The sequence below is a fragment of the Mirounga leonina genome, unplaced genomic scaffold (assembly GCF_011800145.1).
Source record: "Mirounga leonina isolate KUSES-001 unplaced genomic scaffold, KU_Mleo_1.0 Mir_171, whole genome shotgun sequence".
NCBI classification, from domain to species: domain Eukaryota; kingdom Metazoa; phylum Chordata; class Mammalia; order Carnivora; family Phocidae; genus Mirounga; species Mirounga leonina.
In genome coordinates, this window is record NW_023270436.1 from 18499056 (window position 1) to 18518727 (window position 19672).

Here is a 19672-nt window from a genome sequence, read left to right on the forward strand (position 1 = left end):
GGACGGAGTGTGGCTGGAAGGACCTTTTTTGCCAAGATGCCCCCAGGTGAACGCCCCAGAACCAGGCATGGCGGGGGGAGGTGGGGGACCCCTTGTCAAGGGGTGTCTGAACACCGTGCAGGGCAGCGATGAGAAGCCTGTGTGTGGGAAGCCCATCCTCAGTGCCCAGAATGCCCTGCTTCCAGGTCAGAGCAGGTTGGCCAGTTCCTATGCCGTGAGGGAACGATGCGTGGCACCTATTTATAGCATCCCAGTAAACGATTAACTGGGGCCAGCCTAGCCCAGTGAGAGAGAGGCTTTAGCAAGGCCCACAGCCGCGTTTAGGGCAGGTCAAGAGGGAGGTGCGAGGGGGAGGACTTTTCTAGCACTCTGAAGATCCACATGCCCATGGTGTCATCACTTATGTGCCCCGCCCCACACCCCCCCAGGTCTCTCCCGCCGCACAGATGGGGCTGCAGAAGGACCGTCCTGGGTCTTTGTTTTCATTATCCATCTGCGTGCATGTGGAGGGCAGGGTGGAAGTGTGTGGGTGGGAGGGTGGGACAGGTCTGTTCTGGAACTGTGTATGAGAGAGAGAGAGTCCAGGAGAGGAAGCTTTGATCCATTCACCAGTGGCCACTGAGCTCCTACTGACCAGACCCCTGAAGACCCCTTCTCTGAGAAGGCCCCAGCCCAGTGCAGGCCACGGTGGGCAGAGGGCGTGGAGGACCCCATCTGGAAGGAGGCCCTTCCCCTGTGTGCTGGAGCATTGGGATCCTTGCTGACATCCTACAATAGCCCCCGAGCACAGAAAGGATATTTCCTTTTTCCTTTCTCCTTCTCCTTCTCCTTCTCCTTCTTCTTCTTCTTCTTCTTTTTTTTTTTTAAAGATTTTATTTATTTGACAGAGAGAGACATAGCGAGAGAGGAAACACAAGCAGGGGGAGTGGGAGAGGGAGAAGCAGGCTTCCCGCCGAACAGGGAGCCCAGTGTGGGGCTCGATCCCAGGACCCTGGGATCATGACCTGAGCCGAAGGCAGATGCTTAACGACTGAGCCACCCAGGTGCCCCTTCTTCTTCTTTTTTTTAATAGACTTTATTTTTTTACAGCAGTTTTAGGTTCACAGTGAAAATTGAGCAGAAAGTACAGAGATTTCCTATACATCTCTTTATCTGCCCTAAAAATCCTCTGTGCTCTGCCTGTTCATCCCTCCCTCCCTCCAACCCCTGGCAACCCACTGATCTTTTCACAGTCTCCATAGTGTTGCTCTTTCCAGAATGTCCTGCAGTTAGAATTGTACAGCATGTAGCCTTTTCAGATTAGCTTCTTTCATTCAGTAATAAGCATTTCAATTTGGACGTTTTCCTTTTGTGACCACGATTCTCCTTTGGAAGCTGATGTGCAGCGGGGAGAGGGAGCTGTGAGGCACCGGGCACACCTGGGGGAGGTCAGGGGTGAAGGGTCATGGTGGGGCAGAGGTGGAGCCAGCTGGTGCTGCAGGACTGGGAGTTGGCCATGACCGTGACACTTGGCTGCACTGGGCTGAGGGAGCAGGTGCATTGGCCACCTGGGACTCCAGAGCAGGAGACCTTGGTTCAGATCCCAGCCTCTTCACAGGCCAGGTGGTCTCCATCCCTCCTAGGTCAGCTGCCTCATTGGGAAAATCGAATAATAGCAGTGACATCTACACTGCACGCTTGTTATGAATCTTTGGGTGCATGGATGCGAAGCACCCACGCAGCTTGTGGGATGCGCCAGTCGGTGTTGAATGAATAAATGAACCTACTGTGTGCCTGGCTCAGTGTGAGGGCAGTTAGTCATGGGTTCGAGTACCCACTCTGCCATTCAAAAGCCATGTGCTCTTGGGCAAGTATTTAACCTCACCAAGACTCAGGTTCCTCATCTGTAGAATGGAGTCCTCATATCCATCTCACCTAATTACCCTGAGGATTAAATGAAATAACGTCCCCCAAGCACGGCGCCAGGCGCAGTGAACACCTTGTCAACATATGAAGCACTTACTATGCAGCTACCGCCGTGTTAAATGCTTTCAATGTATTATCTTATGACTGTGAGGCAAATAACTGAGACCCATTTTACTGATGGGAATGCCCGAGGTTCAGAGAAGGGACATGACTTGCCCAAGATCATGTGTGCAAGATCTGGGGTGTGAATTCTGGAAGTTTGACTGGAGAGCCCAGTGCTCATAGCTGACCATAGGAGCTTAGAAGTGGGGGGAGTCACATCAACTTTGGGGGGCTCTCGGGAGGGAGTGAGGAGAAGGGCACCTCAGTGAGTCCCAGAGGATGGGGTGGTTTCTCCAGAGCTGGAGATGGAGGGAGGAGTGGGTGGGGATATCAGGTGGAGGGGCCTGCACAAAGCAAAGGTGGGCGGGGGGGGGGGGGGCGGGAATGGTGAGTCACATGGAAGGAATGGCATGTGTGACCCATGGATTTAGGTGCGGGAAGGGGGAAGGGACGGGATGTGGCAGGAAAGGAAGGCAGGGCCACAGGGTGGAAACAGTCACAGCTTGCAGCCCTGTTCCAGCCCCACCCAGCTCACCTCCTGTACGCCCCACCTATAACAAATTAAAAAATACAAAGCCACCAGCGATTTCCATGTAGTGCTTTTCCCTGCCACATTGTCCTTACATCTGTTCCTTCCTTTGAACTCCAAGGTGGCTCTGCGGGGGCAGTTGCAGGGGACAGCTTTTTTCCCTCTGCTTTAGAGCTGGAGAAACCATGGACCAGGGAGTTCAGTTCTCTGTACATTAGATCTTGATCATCGCCTCCTCCAGGAAGCCCTCCCTGACCTCTTGACCTGCCTCACCAGGTCAAGTTTCTTTGTTATTTGTTCTCATAGAACCAGATTCTTTTGCTGCAGGGAACTGGCCTCACTTTTTGTTGTAATGTCCCCATTTGTTGGATTTGGTTCAATGTCTATCTCGATAAGACTGTCACCTCCAGGAGGACATGGATTCTATCTGCTTGTCACCTTGTACCAAACTCATAGAAGGTTCTCCATAAACGTTGAGTGAATCAGGGACAGTTTTGGCTCCTGTGACAAGTGGTGGGAAGGCAGGTGTTAGCAGAACATGGAAGATGTACATTTATCCCTGCTTGGGTATGGAGAGTCCAGGAAGGCTCCCAGGAGGAGGAGGTGACATTAGCGGGCTGAAACCTGAGTTGCACTTAGCGAGCTGGAGCATGCAGGGAGGGGCACCTGGCAGAAGGCAAGTGTGAGCAGAGGCACAGAAGAGCCCACGACACTGCCTTGGGGGAGCTGCGTCTTAGGGTCCACGGTCCGAGGCAGGGCTGGAGACCCTGGCCTGCTAGGGCATCTGCATCTTGTCCTCAGCGTCCGGGGTGCCTACATGGGAGGCAGAGCCGGCCCTCTGCTCACTGCCCTCTCCTCCTCACTTTGCCCAAAGGCTGAGAGCTATTCTGTAAAGCCACCCTAAAGGCCCTCCAGACATCCTAAATTAACTGGCCTTTCCACTGTGAGTTTCTTGCAGACTGAGGGTCCGGGGGCCTCCATCTCGTCAGCCGCTGCGGGCTCAGCATTACTCACCCACCTGCACGTCCAGGTGCCAGCCACCTGAGACCTCAGCTGGGGTGCCATGTGCTCCGAGTCAGGAGACGAGCAGGTAGCAACCCGGCTGGTTTTCATTGTGGCCTGAGGTGCGCTACAGACACAGTGCTGGGTGCTTTATACCAGGGGGTCCCCGTGGGCCAAATCCAGCCTGTGTGTGCACCGCCCTTAAGCTGAGAACGGCTTTGACATCCCAAAAAGGGTTGTGAAAACAAGAGACGATGAGACATAGACTGTATGTGGCCTGCAAATCGGTTTGACAGATTTAGCAAATAAAAATTCAGGTTGCCTGCTTAAATGTGAATTTCAGAAAAACAACAAATCATCTTTTAGGACGGGTCTGGTCTATATGCAATATCTGGTACATCCTTACCCTAAAAGAAATTCCTTACATATTTGACGTTTAGATTTCACTGGGCAGCCCGTATTTTATCTGGCAGTCCTACTCTAAAACCTGATGTGTTTGCTCTCTGACCCTTTACGGAAAGTGTTTGCCCACCCCAGCCTTGAACACATAGCAGATGAGAACAGGTGTCAGAGGGACTTAAAGACACTGCCTGGAACCAAATTTGATGAGCCGTTGCTGCTGGCGTTAGCGTTGCAAAAATATTCAGAGTGATCACCCAACATATACTGAGCACCTACTGTTTACCCGGCACCGTCCTAGAGATGGACACTAAACAGATGAGCCCACAGATCTATAGTGAAAGTCAGGCCATAATAAATTGTAAGCAAAAGTGTACAATGGCAGAAGGGGGTGGCGGGTGACATGCATGAAGCTCTCTTTTACACAGGGTGGTGGTCCTGAGCCCTGGCCCCCATTCTGAGTGCTGTGCATGGCTTGTTCATGAAATCTGCACATAGCAGCCCTGACAGGTGGGGTGAGTATCCATCTCCATTGCACAGATGAAGAAACTGAGGCCTCAGGTCACCCAGCTCATGGCAGAATTGGAATTTGACCTGGGCCTGGTGACACCTGAGCTCATGTTTTTACCGACTTCACTAGGGCGCCTCCCTTTCTATGGTGCCAGTTGTGTGCCTGGTCCTGGTGGGGGCCCTCTGCCAATATTTTCCATAATCCTTAGGACAGCCCTGCACACTGGGCTGGACTGTTCCTCTCCAAGCATAGAAGGGATGAGCACAGCACTGCGAGGAGAGGCAGGGGGGAATAATGAGTTGATCAGGAACCAGGCAGGGTTCCAGGTGGGCAACATGAGAGTACCTGGGTACAGGTGGACAGGTGGCAGGAATGAGGAGGGGGGAAGACAAGGCAGGTCAGGGAGCCCCAGGAGCCCCCTCTTCCAGCTTTGCGCAGTGGCCCGGATTTCCCTGCCTGACTGCCTCTGGAGATTACTCCTCCTATGTACTATTTAAATATTTGCAGGTGGAGGGTGGGAGGGTGGGGCTGGTTTCTGAATGGTTGCAGGGTGGGGCAGAGGTGGGCGGGGGCTGATGCTCAGAGGTCCCACGTGGAGGGGTGGGGCCAGGCCACTGCCCCAGAAGCCAGCTGGGTCCTGAATAACCCGTGGATGGGAAGCTGGGGTAAGTGCCTAACACCGAAGGGCCCCTTAGCAATTGCACATTCACCTAACTCACACTCACGAATACCCACTGTGGGCCGGGACTATGAACCAGGCAGTCGCTGTCATCTAAGACTGGCTCCTATTCATAGAATCCCTACTGTGTGCCAGGCGCTGTCTCCACAGGCTCATTCAAGGCCCCATTACCCAATGAGATGAGTGCACTACTATCATCCACCCCATTTCACAGGTGGGGAAACTTGTCCAGACTCATGAGTGGTCAAGGATTCGACACCAGGTCAGTGACTCCACATTCTGGCTCTTAGCCTCTCAACTGTCTCCTAACATCCTGTTGTTAGAGCTAATAAGCTGGTTTCAAAAGAAGTGAGCTCCCCATCATTGGAGGAGTGCAAGCAGATGTTGGAAGACTCCTTAGCATGGATGCTGGACAGGGATGAAAGCTTCCTGCCCACTTTGACCTTTGAGGTCTCCCCTTCCCCTAAAAGGCCCCCACAGGATGTGGTTGGCAGAGTCAAGTCCAGGTGGCCCAGGTCTCCTGACTCCCAGTTCAGTGCTTTTTTGGTCCCCACGTTGGGCGAGACTGAGGAAACCCTTCTCATAGGTTTCTCAGCACCTTGGGATTTCAGAGGGTCTGACCCATTCCTGGGCAGGGCTGGAGGCGTTGCTGACCGTCAGACCTAAGTTCAAGTCCTGGCTTCGCCCTTTCTTGGTTTTGTAACCTTAGGGCAAATTGTATAAACTCTGTGAGCCTCAGTTTATCCATCTTTAAAATGGGAATAATGATGTTCCTGTGAAGATTAAATAAGGTATTCTATACAAAGTACCTGGCACATAGTAGGTGCTCAGTAAACATACTCTCTCACTCTAAGCTGCGCAGTAACAGAAACATTTTGTTCAAAATGGCCTCCAGCTTCTGCTATGAGACAAAGTATTTGTTAGAATAAAGACCCTGGGTCTAATCCTGCCTCCTCTGCATGACCTTGAGTGGGTTATCTAATAGCTCTCTGCCTCAGTTTCCCCACCTGTGAAATGGGAATAATTCGGTTACCTACTTCATTTGGGTTGTCACGCTGTAAACAGTCCCAGGAACACAGTGAGTGCTCAAAAAAAAAAAAAAAAAAATGAGCGGGGCACCTGGGTGGCTCAGTTGGTTAAGCGGCTGCCTTCGGCTCAGGTCATGATCCCAGGGTCCTGGGATCGAGCCCCACGTCGGGCTCCCTGCTCGGTGGAGAGTCTGCTTCTCCCTCTCCCTCTGCCTGCCTCTCTGCCTACTTGTGCTCTCTCTCTATCTTTCTGTCAAATAAAAAAAGAAAAATGAGCAGCAAGCTTCAACATCATAAAACTCCTACTATGTACTAGTCAGGCCTGCCCTTTGCAGATAATGGCCCATTTAATCCTCACCCCTGGACATGAGGGGCCGAGTAGGGACGCAGACGCAGGTCTGTGTGGCCCCAGAGTCCCACCAACCACAGCCACTGTGCTGCGTGAATCGGGCATGCTTCCAGGGCAAAGCTTAGAGGACTCACAGAGGCTGCTGCAGGGAGCCAGGGGGCCACGGTGCCACCGCCACCATCCCCAGACCACCCCGAGGTCCCTCAAATCTGTCAGCCTCCACAGTGGACCAAGTCCAAGCCCGTGCCTGGGAGCCCGAGAGGCGGAAGGTGGTTGAGCTGAATTTCGGAGGCCTTCTGTGGCCCTCTATCACGTGCCTGCAGGTCGGGCCAGACCCCCAGGATGGCCCCCCCACCACCTCGCAGGCGTGGGCACAGCCTCTTCCTCTGCTGTAAGGCTCTCAGCGACCTTCCGGGGAGGCTTCCACCCCACTGCGTTTTTAATTTCCTCTTCTGGCCTCAGGCTGTCAGCCTTTTATTAACTTCTGGGGGCAGGTTCTAGCCCACAGCTGGGAGCCAGCGGAAGTGGGGAGGCACCTCACTTGTCGGAGCCCCTCCCTAGGCTGAGTACTACCCACTGGTGCTGCCTTCCCCCCTCCGCCACCCACCCTGCCCCCAGATCCATCCCCAGGACGAGAGGCCCGGAGCCAGCCTTCCTTGGGGATGACGCTTTCTGAGTTTCAGGGTCCACAGCGATAAGCAGACAACCTCCTCCACTCAGCAGGGTTTGGACTCGAGACTGTGCATGTACAGTCTGGGTAACAATAGGAAACAGATGATTCTCCCAAACTGAGTCGAGAAAGGTGAATTTAATAAAGGCGCTGTTGACCAAGGCAGGGTGGGGGGGGGAGGATGCAGCACCCCGTGGTTGTAATAGTGGGGAACCAGGAACTGTTAGCTCCCCTAGTCTGACATGGGGGCAGGGAGAGGTGGCCAGAGGGACTAGCTGTGTGGGGAGGGTCCTGGGAGGGACAGAAGCCATGACTGCTCAGTCTCTTCCTAAGGATTTTGGGACAGCTCCTTGTTTTCTGTCCTCCGCTCAAATCCCCTGCTGCAATCTGAGCATGCATGAGAATCCCTTGGAGAGCTTGATAAACAGGCTGGAGTAGCTGACTCCATGGGTCCGAGGCCGAGCATCTGTATCTCTAGCCAGTTCCCACCTGGGGCTGGTGCTGCTGGGCCCTCTGTCAGCAGCTCTGCTTGGCCACATCACACTTGCCCCGCGCCTGTCTTAGTTGGTCCCTCCTTTGCTTCACTGGAGTGAAAGGTCTTCCAGGGCAGGACTGCCCGGCTCCATCCCTACTGCTCTGTGCGCTCAGGGTATGGGGGCCTCTTGCCTCCTGCCGAACTGAGTTCACTGGCACTGAGTTCACTGGCATGTGAACTATTTGCAGCTTGTCCCTGTTGACTGTTGCCAGATGCCTCCATGCTGTAGCTTGGCGGTCCCCGAGCAGAGGCCACTGTTGAGATGGAGGTCAGCACGCAGGCTTGTTAGGGTGTGCCTTTGGGATGAACACCCAGGGAAGCAAAGTGAGGCAAGCAGGAGGGAGCCAAGGGAGAAGATGGGCCACGGGGCTTCCATGGAAGCCCCACAGGGAGCTGTCCCCTTTAAAGCTGTCCCCAGCTGGGGTGAGGAGGCCAGATCTTTACAGCCCACATGTTCCAGCCACTAGGTGGGGGCCACCCTGGGAAACAGTGAGGCCTTGGGGGAGGCCCTCCCAGTGGCTGAAGTGATCCCCTGTCCCCTAAGGGACTGGTAGCCAAGGGTTCTCCAGCAGCCCTCCTAGCAGCCTTCAGTCCCGAAGGGGTCTGTGGGGCACAGTGTGGCACCTCCCACATCATCAGGACCTGTCTGAGGACCAGGGAGGGACCAGAGGTCTCCTTTCCCTATCCCTGAGTCCTGTGGCCCCTGTGCCCCAAACCGAAAAACCCTCTTGCTATCTCTCAAGCACACAGAACCCCCAACGAAGACCCCTGCCTGTGTGTTTTGCCAACAACTGGCTTCCAAATCTTTGTTTTGCTGGGCCAGGCCATCCTGCGACACAGAGAGACAGAAGCCCCCCAGACTCCATCCTGGCTTGTGCTGAGATGCGGAATAATCGCATTAGTGTAGTTACCCACCACATGCAGAGGTTAGGGGTCCCCCAGGCCTTCTGGATAGAGGGAGAGGAAAAGGAAGGGATTGTTTCTTCTGTCATGTCCCTGAGACTGGCAACCCCAGTGAGTGCATCTGATCCCTGTTTCTGGGGCAAAGTATGGTGGGTAGAGGCTCCCCTTGGAGTCAGATTGACCAGCATATAAACCTCAGCAGGGTGACCTTGGATTTTTCTGATGACCTTGGCTAGGTACTAACGGATACCTCTAAGTTCACAATTTCTTTGTCTGTAAAGTGGGTGATAGGGGCCACCTGGGAACCCTGTTGTGGGGATTACGTGGGGCTTGCCATGCGTCTCCGGTCAGACTGCTGTAGCAGAAGATCACAGATGGAGTGGCCTCAGCAGACATTTATTTCTTGCAGTTTGGAGGCTGAGAAGTCCTAGGTCAGGGTGCTCGCCAATTGGGTTCCCAGCGAGGGCTCTCTTCCTGGCTTGTAGACCACCACCTTTTTTTCACTGTGCTCTGATTTCTTCCTCTTCTTTTAAGGACACCAGTCCCATCCTGAGGGCCTCACCTTCATGACCTCATGTAACGCGAATTACCCCCCAGAGGCCCCACCTCCAAATACCATCACACCAGGAGTGGGGGGTAGGGCTTCAGCAGGTGACTTGTGGGGACACAAGCATCTGGTCCGTAACACCATGTATGCTTAGCATAGCACTATGCTAAGTGCTGTGCACAGAGGAAGTTAGAGCTTTAGTATTATTTTCAGAGACGAGCTGTTGGCTGAAGCTCTTAGGGTAGCATCAGGAGCCTGGGTTTAGATTCTGCTTCTGCCTCCCGTTCACTGTGTGACCTTGGGCTGGTTGCTTAGTCTCTCTGATCTTCATTCTCATAAAAGTAGAACCAACCCTCACAGGGCTGTGGAGAGGGTACAGTGAGTTAATAATACCAGTAAGCCTAGAATTCATTCACTCATTCGTTCATTCTCTGGCACAGAAGAGGGATGAGGATGAGGAGAGTGATGGTGAGGATACTGATGGTGGGTCTGGCAGTCACTCCTGGTGGCCAGAACAAGGTACCACACCCCGGGGTGCTTGGACAACAGAAATTTGATTGCTCACAGTTCTGGAGGCTGGAAGTTGAAGGTCATAGTGTCGGCAGGTTTGGTTCCTTCGGAAGTCCACGAGGGAAGGCTCTGTTCTGGGTGTTCCTTGTGGATGGCCCTTTTCTGCCTGTACAGGGGAATCTTCATGTGGTCTTCCCTCTGGAGCGCTCTGTGCTTAGATTTCCTCTTACAATAACACCAGTGGTACCAGATGACGGCCCACCCTAATGACCTCATTTTAACATAATTACTGCTGTAAAGATCTTGTCATCAAAAGGTGAATCACATGCTAAGGTACTAGGGGTTACGATTTCAGCATATGAGTCTGGGGCAGGGACACAGCTCAGCCCATAGCAGTGGAGATGACAGTCTGTGGGATCTGAAACGTGGGTAGAGGAGGCGTGACCCAAAGGAGGTGAAGGCATCCTGGAAAGTGGGACCTGGGCGGGTCTTTGAGCTCAGAGGGGTAAACTGAGACCCCGAGGGACAGTGCCAGCCTGCGGGTGCCTCCTGGTTGGTAGCACAACCAGAACTTTAGTGAAGCTGAGGGATTTTCCATCCTGGCTTCCTTGTGTGGATGGAGCAGATGGGGCCTGACAGTCTCTGCGTTCGCCACGGGGGAGGACACGGACAGGTGGCTGGGCCCTTGCGTCAGAGTGGCTCTGGCAGGCGACAGGCAGATGGCCACTTCTGAGGAGCCGGGGGACATTGGCAGGAGGGCTGCAAACTGCTTGAGAGAGGGCTGGCCCCTGGGAAGAGCTGGGGCCGGCCCTGGGCGTGGGGTGGTCAGCTGCGTTAGCGCTCACCCCAGAGCTGTCCCCACTGTGATGCTAGGCAGCCTGGGCCAGCCCGATGCTGTCAGACATTCTCATGCGGGATCGGTGAGTTGGGACAACACACTCCGTGCATTCCTCCTTTATCTCACACTCTTACTGCACGGTACTGCGGACCCAGAAGGGAGTGGGTTTGCTACACGTCGGGCAGGTCTCCGGCCCCCGCTGCGTGGCCTCATTGAACTGATGCTAGCTACCTGGAGTCATTCTCAGATCCCGCAGGTTCGGGGCCCCGTCCTGCAAGCCTGCTCCCCCACTTCAGATACAAGTCTCAGATTGTCTCCAAACCCCACCCTTTGGGGACTTTTATGGAGGCTTCATGACACAGACGTGATCGATAGTTAACTCAGTTAACTATCCTTCCCGGAGAATGAGGGATGGGGCTAAAGGTTCCAAGCTTCTCATCATGGCTTGGTCTTTTTGGTGACCAGTCCCCATCCTGAAGCGATCCAGGAGCCCACCCAGCATCGCCTCATTAGAACAGAAGACATTCCTATCACCGAGGAAATGCCAAGGGATTTAGTCGGTTCGTTTGGTGTCAGGAACTGGGGTCAGAGGTCAAATATCAGACCAGAAGATGCTCCTAGTGCTATTATCACTTAGGAAATTACCAGGGTTTTACAAGCTCTGTGCCAGAAACTGGAGGCCGAGGCCAGTAGATAACATATTTTTTATTATTTCACTGTCAGCAAACTCTTGCCCAAAGGACAAAACTGGCTCTCCACTTCTTTTTTGTAAATAAAGTTTTATTGGAACACAGCCACACTCATTCATTTGCATATGGTTGCTCCCATGGTACAAGGGTGAAGGTGGATAGTTGAGACAGAGACCAGGTGGCCAGCAAGGCCACAAATGCTTACCCTGTAGATCTCTACAGAAGTTTGCAGGGCCCTGCTCTTGTGCTTTGGGGTCTGTAGTTCTGGGTGCCGGGTGTGCCCCTGGAACTTCCTTGTTGTGCCGACTTGGAGAAGTGTCTTAGTCCATTTGGGCTGCTGTAACAAAAATACCGTAGAGCGGGTGGCTTAAACAACAAACATTTTTTTCTCACGGTTCTGGACGCTGGGAAGTCCAAGATCAAGGTGCTGGTAGTTTGGTGTCTGCTGAGAAACCACTTCCCGGTACATAGACGGCTGCTTTTCTGTGTCCTCACTTGGCATAAGAGGGAAGGGAGCTCTCTGGGGTCTCTTTCATATGGGTACTACTCCTGTTCATGACCCCCATCACCTCCCACAGCCGCCCCTCCCAATACCATCACGCTGGGGATTAGGGTTTCAACATAGGAATCCTGGGGGGAACATAAACACTCAGTCCTCCTCCCCAGAGTCTCTGTTTCTCCCTCTGTACATGGGCAGACAATTACCCTGAATTGTTGGGATGATCCAATGAGACAAGGCAGGCAGGAGAGCACTTGACAAACTGTGACCCTCTTGGGACTTACTAGTTCTCGTTCTCTGCATTCCACCTGCTTATAACCTCCTCCACCTCCTCATCTTGAAGGCAAAGCCCCTTCTTTCCACACCCCCTGCAGCCCCGCCGGCTGCCTTTGGTAGCAGTTTCCCTCTGCAAGATTGATTTTCTTTCTTTTTAACCTGGTTTTACGTGCATAAATGTGTTGGGTGAGCAGAGGAGCGGGGTGCGGGGTGCAAGGACCAGGTGTGACTTGTTTGGGCAGCAGGATGTCTGCATCATCATCATTAAAATGCTACTGTTTATGGAACACAGACTATATGTATCAGGCACTATGCTGAGCGCTCTCTCTCGCCTCGTGTAAATGTCGCCATGGGAGGTACACATTCATCCCCCAGATACTGAGTGCCTACTATATGCTGGGCATTCTTCAGGTCTTGAGAATAGGGCAGTGATGGACATACGTGGAATTCCTGACCTCGCAGATTATAGAAGCCCATGAAATTGGAGATGCCCAGGACAAGATAAGCACCCCGTATAGTAGGTTAGAGGTGAGAAGCGCTATGGAGAGAAATAAGCAGAAAACAGGTACTCTGAGTGTTGGGTGGGGGGAGGTTGGCAGTTGTAAATAGCATGATCAGGGGAGGTGGCATTTGAGCACAGAGTTGAACCATGTTGATTTCTGGGGAGAGAGTGTTCCAGCAAACAACAGCACGTGCAGAGGGCCATGAGATGGGCCTGTGCCCGCCGAGTTGGGCAGACCCCAAGGAAAAGCAGTGTGTGGACTGAGGGATGGGGACAGCTAAGGAGGAGGCCAGGAGGTCGGTGGTGGGTCCAGGTCGTGCAGAGCCTTGGGGCGCATTGTGAAGACTGGGGCTGTCATTCTGAGTGAGATGTGAGCCCTGCGGGGTTCTGAGCAGAGGAGGGATGTGGTCTAACTTACCTTTAAAAAAAATGTTCATTTATTTACACTGTATTAACACATAATATCCACACTTCCAAAAACTGTGGTAAAATAGACAGAACATAAAATTTACCTTCTTCATTATTTTTAAGTTCGGTGGTGTTGAATAATTCACATTGTTGTGTAGTCAGTCTCTCTCCATCTTACAAAACTACAACTCTATACCCATTAAACAATAATTCCATTAAGCAAGAATGCCCCCACGCTCTCCTCCCAGCCCTTGGCAAACGCCATTCTTCTTTCTGTCTCCGTGCGCTTGACTACTCCAGGCACCTCCTGGAAGACTGTGTCCCTTTGTGGCTGGCTTATTTCACTTAGCATGATGTGCTCAAGGTTCATCCATGTTGGAGCAGGTGTCTGAATGTCCTTCCTTTATAAGACTGAATTACATTCCCTTGAACGTGTCCGCTCCATCTTGTTTAGCCATTCATCCAGCGATGGCTAATTGGGTTGTTTCGACCTTTGGCCACTGTGGATTACGCTGCCATGAACACAAGTGTTGAAATCTCTTTCAGATACTCTGCTTTCAGTTCTTTGGGGTGTGTACCCAGAAGCAGAATTGCTGGATCCTATGGTACTGTTCTGTTTAATTTTTTCAGCAACTGCCGTACTGTTTTCCTTAGGAGCTGCCCGATATTACATTCCCCTAGCAATGCACAGGGTTCTGGTTTCTCCGCATTCCCACCCACACCTCTTATTTTCTGTTTTTGGATGGTAGCCCTTCTCAACGGGTGTGAGGTGGTATCTCATGGCAGTTTTGATTTGCACTTCCCTGATGATGAGTGATGTCGAGCATCCTCTCGTGTGCTGGTTGGCCATCTGTAGATCTTCTCTGAAAGAATGTCTGTTAATGTCCTTTGCCCATTTTGGAATCCGGTTGTTTTTTGTTGTCGTTAAGAACTCATCATCTAGGGCGCCTGGGTGGCTCAGTCGGTTGAGCAACTGCCTTCGGCTCAGGTCATGATCCCAGGGTCCTGGGATCGAGTCCCACATCGGGCTCCCTGCTCTGCGGGGAGCCTGCTTCTCCCTCTCCCACTCCCCCTGCTTGTGTTCCCTCTCTTGCTGTGTCTCTCTCTGTCAAATAAATAAATAAAATCTTTAAAAAAAAAAAAAAGAATTCATCATCTAGGAGCGTCTGGGTGGCTCAGTTGGTTAAGCGACTGCCTTCGGCTCAGGTCATGATCCTGGAGTCCCAGGATCGAGTCCCGCATCAGGCTCCCTGCTCATCGGGGAGTCTGCTTTTCCCTCTGACCCTCCTCTCTCTCATGCTCTCTGTCTCTCATTCTGTCTCAAATAAATAAATAAAATCTTTTAAAAAAAAAGAATTCATCATCTATCTAGACATTAGCTCCTTATCAGATACACAATTTGCAAATATTTTCTCCCATTGCCTGGCTTGCCTTTATCCCTCTGCTTATTGTGTCCTTTGATGTCCAGAAGTTTTTTACTTCGATGTAGCTCAGTTTATTTCATGTGACTTTTGCCTCCTATGCTTTTGGTGTCACAGCCAAGAAATCATTGCCAAACCCAGCGTCATGACGTTTCTCTGCTATGTTTCCTTTGAGGAGTCCTGTGGTTTTCGCTGTTCTGTTTAGATCTTTGATCCATTTTGAGTTGATTTTTGTGTGTGGAATAGGTGAGGGTCTCACTTCATTCTTTTGCCTGTGGAGATCCAGTTTTCCCAAGAGCATTTGTGGGAAAGACTGTCCTTTCCCCCATTGAATGGTCTTGGGACCCATGTCAGGATCATTTCACATATAGTGATAGACGTGAGGGTTTATTTCTGGGCTCTCTATTCTTTTCCACTTTTATGCTCATATCTCACTGTTTTGATTACCATAGTTTTCTAATAAGGTTTGAAGTCAGGAAGTGTGAGATTTCTAACTTGGTTCTTCCTTTTCAAGATCACTTTGCCTTTTCATGGTCCCATGAGATTCCATATGAATTTTAGCATAGATTTTCCTGTTTTCCGGAAAAAAAAAAAAAAACCTCCCAGAAACAATAAGGGCAGCAAAATGCCATTGGGATTTTGATGGGGATTACATTACATCTGTAGATTGCTTTGGGTTTTATTGACAACGATATTGAGTCTTTCGATCTCTGAACACGTTTGCCTTTCCATTTAGTTGCCTCTTTACAAAGTTCTCTCAGCAGGTCTACTAGAGCTTTCAACACCCAGGTCTTTCACCACCTTGGTTAAGTTTATTCCTAAGTATTTTATTCTTTTTGGTGCTACTGTAAATGGAACATTAATATTCTTTTTTGGATTGTTCCTTGTCAGTGTTTAGAAATACGGCTTATTGGGCGTCTGGTGGCTCAGATGGTTAAGCATCTGCCTTCGGCTCAGGTCATGATCCCAGGGTCCTGGGATCGAGCCCCACGTCTGGTTCCTGGCTCAGCTGGGAGCCTGCTTCTGCCTCTCCCCTGCTCATGCTCTCTCTCACTCTGTATCTCTCTGTCTCAAATGAATAAATAAAATCTTAAAAAAAAAATAAAAAGTTAATTAAAAAAAATAGAAATATGGCTTATTTCCACATGTTGATTTTGTATCCTGCAACTTTGCTAAATGTATTTACAACCACCAACAGTCTTCTTGTGGAGTCTTTGGGGTTTTCTGTGCATAAGATCATGTTGTCTGCCAACGGAGATCATTTTACTTCTTTCTCTCTGATTTGCATACCTTTGATTTTTTTTTTCTTGCCCTAATTCATCTGGCTAGAACTCCCAGTGCTATGTGAAATACAAGAGGCGGGAGCAGGCATCTTTATCTTTCTTGTTCTTGACTTTGCAGGGAAAGCTTTCAGCCTCCCACCATTGCATGGGACGGTAGCTCTATTATGGTGAGGTAGTTTCTGGCTATTCTTAGTTTAGTGAGTGTTTTCTGAGGAAAGGGTGCTGAATTGTGTCAGATTCTTTTTCTGCATCAACCGAGATGCTCTTGTATTTTTTTTCTCTGTTATGTTAATGTGGTATATTACATCTATTGGCTTTTGTGTCTTGAACCATCCCTGCATTTTAGCTGTAAATCCTCCCCTAGTCATGGTGTGCTGACCTTTCTAGATATCACCAAATTCTGTTTGTTAGTATTTTGTTGTGGATTTTGACATCAATATTCATGGGAGACATTGGTCTGTAGTTTTTGCCTGGCTTTGGTTTCAAGGTAATGTTGGCCTCATACAATGAAAGTATTCCCTCTTCTTCAATGTTTTGTTTTTGGAAGAGTTTGAGGAGGATTGGTGTTAATTCAGATTTAGTTATTTGAGTCTTCTCTCTTTTTTTCTTAGTTAATCTGGCTTAAAGGTTTGTCAGTTCTGCTGATCTTTTTGGAGAATCCACTCTTGATTTTGTTAAAATTTCCCATCATATTTCTGCTTTCTATTTTGTTATCTCTGCTCCTTTTCTAGCTTTGGGGTTAGTTTGTTCTTTTATAGTTCCTCAAGGTGTAACGATAGATTGTTGATTTCAGATCTTTCCCAGTCTTTTAACATAAGTACTTCCCCACTATAAATTTCCCTCCGATCACTGCTTTCTTTGCATCTCAAGGATTTTGGTATGTTGCGTGTTCATTTCCATTTGTCTCAAGATATTTGCAAATTTCTCTTGTGAATTCTTCTTTGACCCATTGGTTGTTGAAGAGTGTGTGGCTTAATTTCCACTCACAGGGTTGGTTTCTAGTTTCATGCCATTGTGATCAGAAAAGATACCTAGTATGATTTCAGTCTTTGAAGATTTGTTAAGACTTGTTTTGTGCCCTATCTGTAATATGCCATATCCTGTATGTGCACTTGAGAAAAGTGTGTTTTCTGCTCTTGTTGGGTCGAGGGTACTGTATGTCTCTTAGGTCCACTTAGTCTATAATGTTGTTCAGGTTTTCCATTTCCTTATTGATCTTCTGTCTGGTTGTTCTGTTGACTTACCCTTTAACAAGATCCTTCTGATCGTGTTAAGAGGAGGCAGGGAGATAAGCGAGAGTTTGTAGTGTGAATCCAGGAGGGATGTGACTTGGAGCAAGGCCAGTTGCACCGGAGAGGTACTGATGGAGAGGATGAGAAATGGTCAGGCTCCGGGTTGGCAGAGCCAACAGATTTTATTGACTTTGGGAGTTGGTACTAGGTAAAGGAATTTGCCTGAGGTCCTACAGCTAGTAAGTGGTTGGGCCGGGATTTGAACCCAGGCCTATCTGGCCCCTAATTCTTAGCTCTTAACGAACCATTGCGCTTTCCCAAATGCACTCCTGACCCAGCTGCTTGGACCGCCCCCCCTTCTATTCCCAAGGGACATCCAGGTCTGGGTGCTTGGCAAGCCCCCCCGGCAGGTTCTCAGACACTGGGTTGTAGGCCTGCATCACTGTATCCTGCCTCAGGAGAGCAAAGGAAAGAAGGAGGCAGGTACTTGGGGGGGTGGGGTGGGTAAAGGCTCTGATACCCTGTGGGCTTAATGGCATGTTGCAGAGGAACTCAGCCCCTGGAATCAGACAAACCTGGGTCTAACTAAGCCTTGACTCTCCTCACCAGCTGTGTGACCCGGGCCGATGACCCCACCTCTCTGGGCTTTTGTTTGCTCCTTTGACAAACAGGGATGTGAATGCTGCTTCCTATTTACCCACAAATATGGTGACAGAAAAGCGTTTTCTCAGCTAAAATAGTCTCCCAATGCAGAAGCCAGATCTTTCTTTTTTTTTTGTAGTTTTTAATTTTATTATGTTATGTTAGTCACCATACAATACATCATTAGTTTTTGATGTAGTGATCCACGATCCATTGTTTTCGTATAACACCCAGTGCTCCATGCAGTACGTGCCCTCCTTAATACCCATCACCGGGCTAACCAATCTCCCCTCCGCCCTCCCCTCTAAAACCCTGTTTGTTTCTCAGGTCCATAGTCTCTCATGGTTCATCTCTCCCTCCAATTCCCCCTGCCCATTTTTCCCTTCCTTCTCTTAATGTCCTCCATGTTATTCCTTATGTTCCACAAATAAGTGAAACCATCTGATAATTGACTTTCTCTGCTTGACTTATTTCACTTAGCATTATCTCCTCTAGTCTCATCCATGTTGATGTAAAAGTTGGGTATTCATCTTTTCTGATGGCTAAGTAATATTCCATTGTAGATATGGACCACATCTTCTTTATCCATTCATTTGTTGAAGAACATCTCGGCTCTTTCCACAGTTTGGCTATTGCGGACATTGCTGCTATGAACATTGGGGGTGCATATGGCCCTTCTTTTCACTACATCTGTGTCTTTGGAGAAGCCAGATCTTTCAAGCCATTTGTCCCTCTAACCGAATTTTACTGAGCACCTGTGATGCCCCCGAGCCACAGCGATCACGCCGAGTGCTCTCCCTCAGGAGGTCCGCAGCCTGGCGATGAGGATGAAATCCATTATCAGTCTGATGGGTGTTAGTAAAGCAGCCACCCTGGGAGCCCTGAAAGCAGGGGAATTTATTCTCCTGAGCCGGCAATATTTCAGCCGGGACCAGAATAACAGTAAGAAGAGGCCCCTTGAGGGTTCCGGCAGGGGGACGCTCGGGGCTCAGCGCACGGCGTGCGTGACCTTGTTCAGTCTTCCCATAGCCCCTGGAGGCAGGTGCTATTCCTCTACGCCCTTTACCCAATGAGAAAACTAAGGTTCAGAGAGGTGATGTGATTCGCCTGAGGGAACACAGCTAAAGGGGCCCCAGGCTACGGCAGCTGGTGCTGAGAGCGAAGAAACCGGTCTAAGTCCAAAGTCCACGGGTAGCTGCTTCCTAGCCGTGTGGCCTTGAGTAGGCCAGTTTGCCTCCCTGAGCCTCAGTTTCCACACCCGTGGATAGGACCAGTTCCACGGCTTTGGCTGGAGAGCTTTCAGACTGAGAAATGCAGCCGGCCAAGCCCAGCTTGGGGGTCGTTCACAGGGAGAGTGCTGACTTGGTTGTGTGGGGCGGGCACCCCACGTGTTGCCCACAGAGTGGGACCTGGGGTGCTCTGAGTTCTGTCTTCCCCTCCAGGAGGCAAGAGGAAGGAAGGGAGAGAGGGGCATGGAGAGCCTGAGATCACTCTCCGACAGGGGCATTGCTGAGCTGGCCCAGTCAAGGCTGAGGCTGAGTGGGCCACGGGGCAGCCAGGAAGCCCATGGAGGGGGTTGGATTCAGAACTGCTCCTGTCACCCGCACATCACAGCCCTGGTGATGTGGAGCTGGGACCAGCGTTGGAGGTCATCTCTCCTGACCTCCTCAACCTCAAGGTGGGGAAACTGAGGCCCTAGAAGAGAAATGCTTTGCTAAAGCCCCATAATGGCTCTGGGCAGAGTGGGGCTCAGAATCCAGCAAAGCAGAAGAGTGTTCAGGCCACCAGAGGGTCCCCTCTGTGAGCAGAGAGGCACGGCTGCCCTTTCAGTGCTGGGTCCCCCCTGCCGGGAGCATCAGTGGTGCTCAGAAAATATTTGTTGAGCATGTGAGGATGGTAGGAAGAGCACACAGCTGCAGAGTCAGACTCAGCCTGGAATTCTGTCTCCACTTGGCCAGCTCTACTTCTCTAGGCAAGTCGCTTCAGCTTGATGAGCCCCGGTTTCTCAAAACAAGATCACAAACCCAACTGGTAGGTGCCTGAACAGGGATTTGAACCTGTGGGCTTAATGGCATGTTGCAGAGGAACTCTGCCAGGTTCCAGGTTCCAGGGCCGATCTGTCAACTGTACCTTTCTGATTCTTTATCTACTTGTTTCCTTCCTTCCTTCCTTCCTTCCTTCCTTCCTTCCTTCCTTCCTTCCTTCCTTCCTTC

The 19672-nt window shown here is 50.7% G+C and overlaps 1 protein-coding gene across 2 annotated transcripts in view; it reads left to right on the forward strand.

Moving 5' to 3' along the window:
• SGSM1 (small G protein signaling modulator 1) overlaps positions 1-19672 on the forward strand; it is an 87258-nt gene that overhangs the window by 10621 nt on the left and 56965 nt on the right. The gene's annotated exons all lie outside the window — the stretch shown is intronic.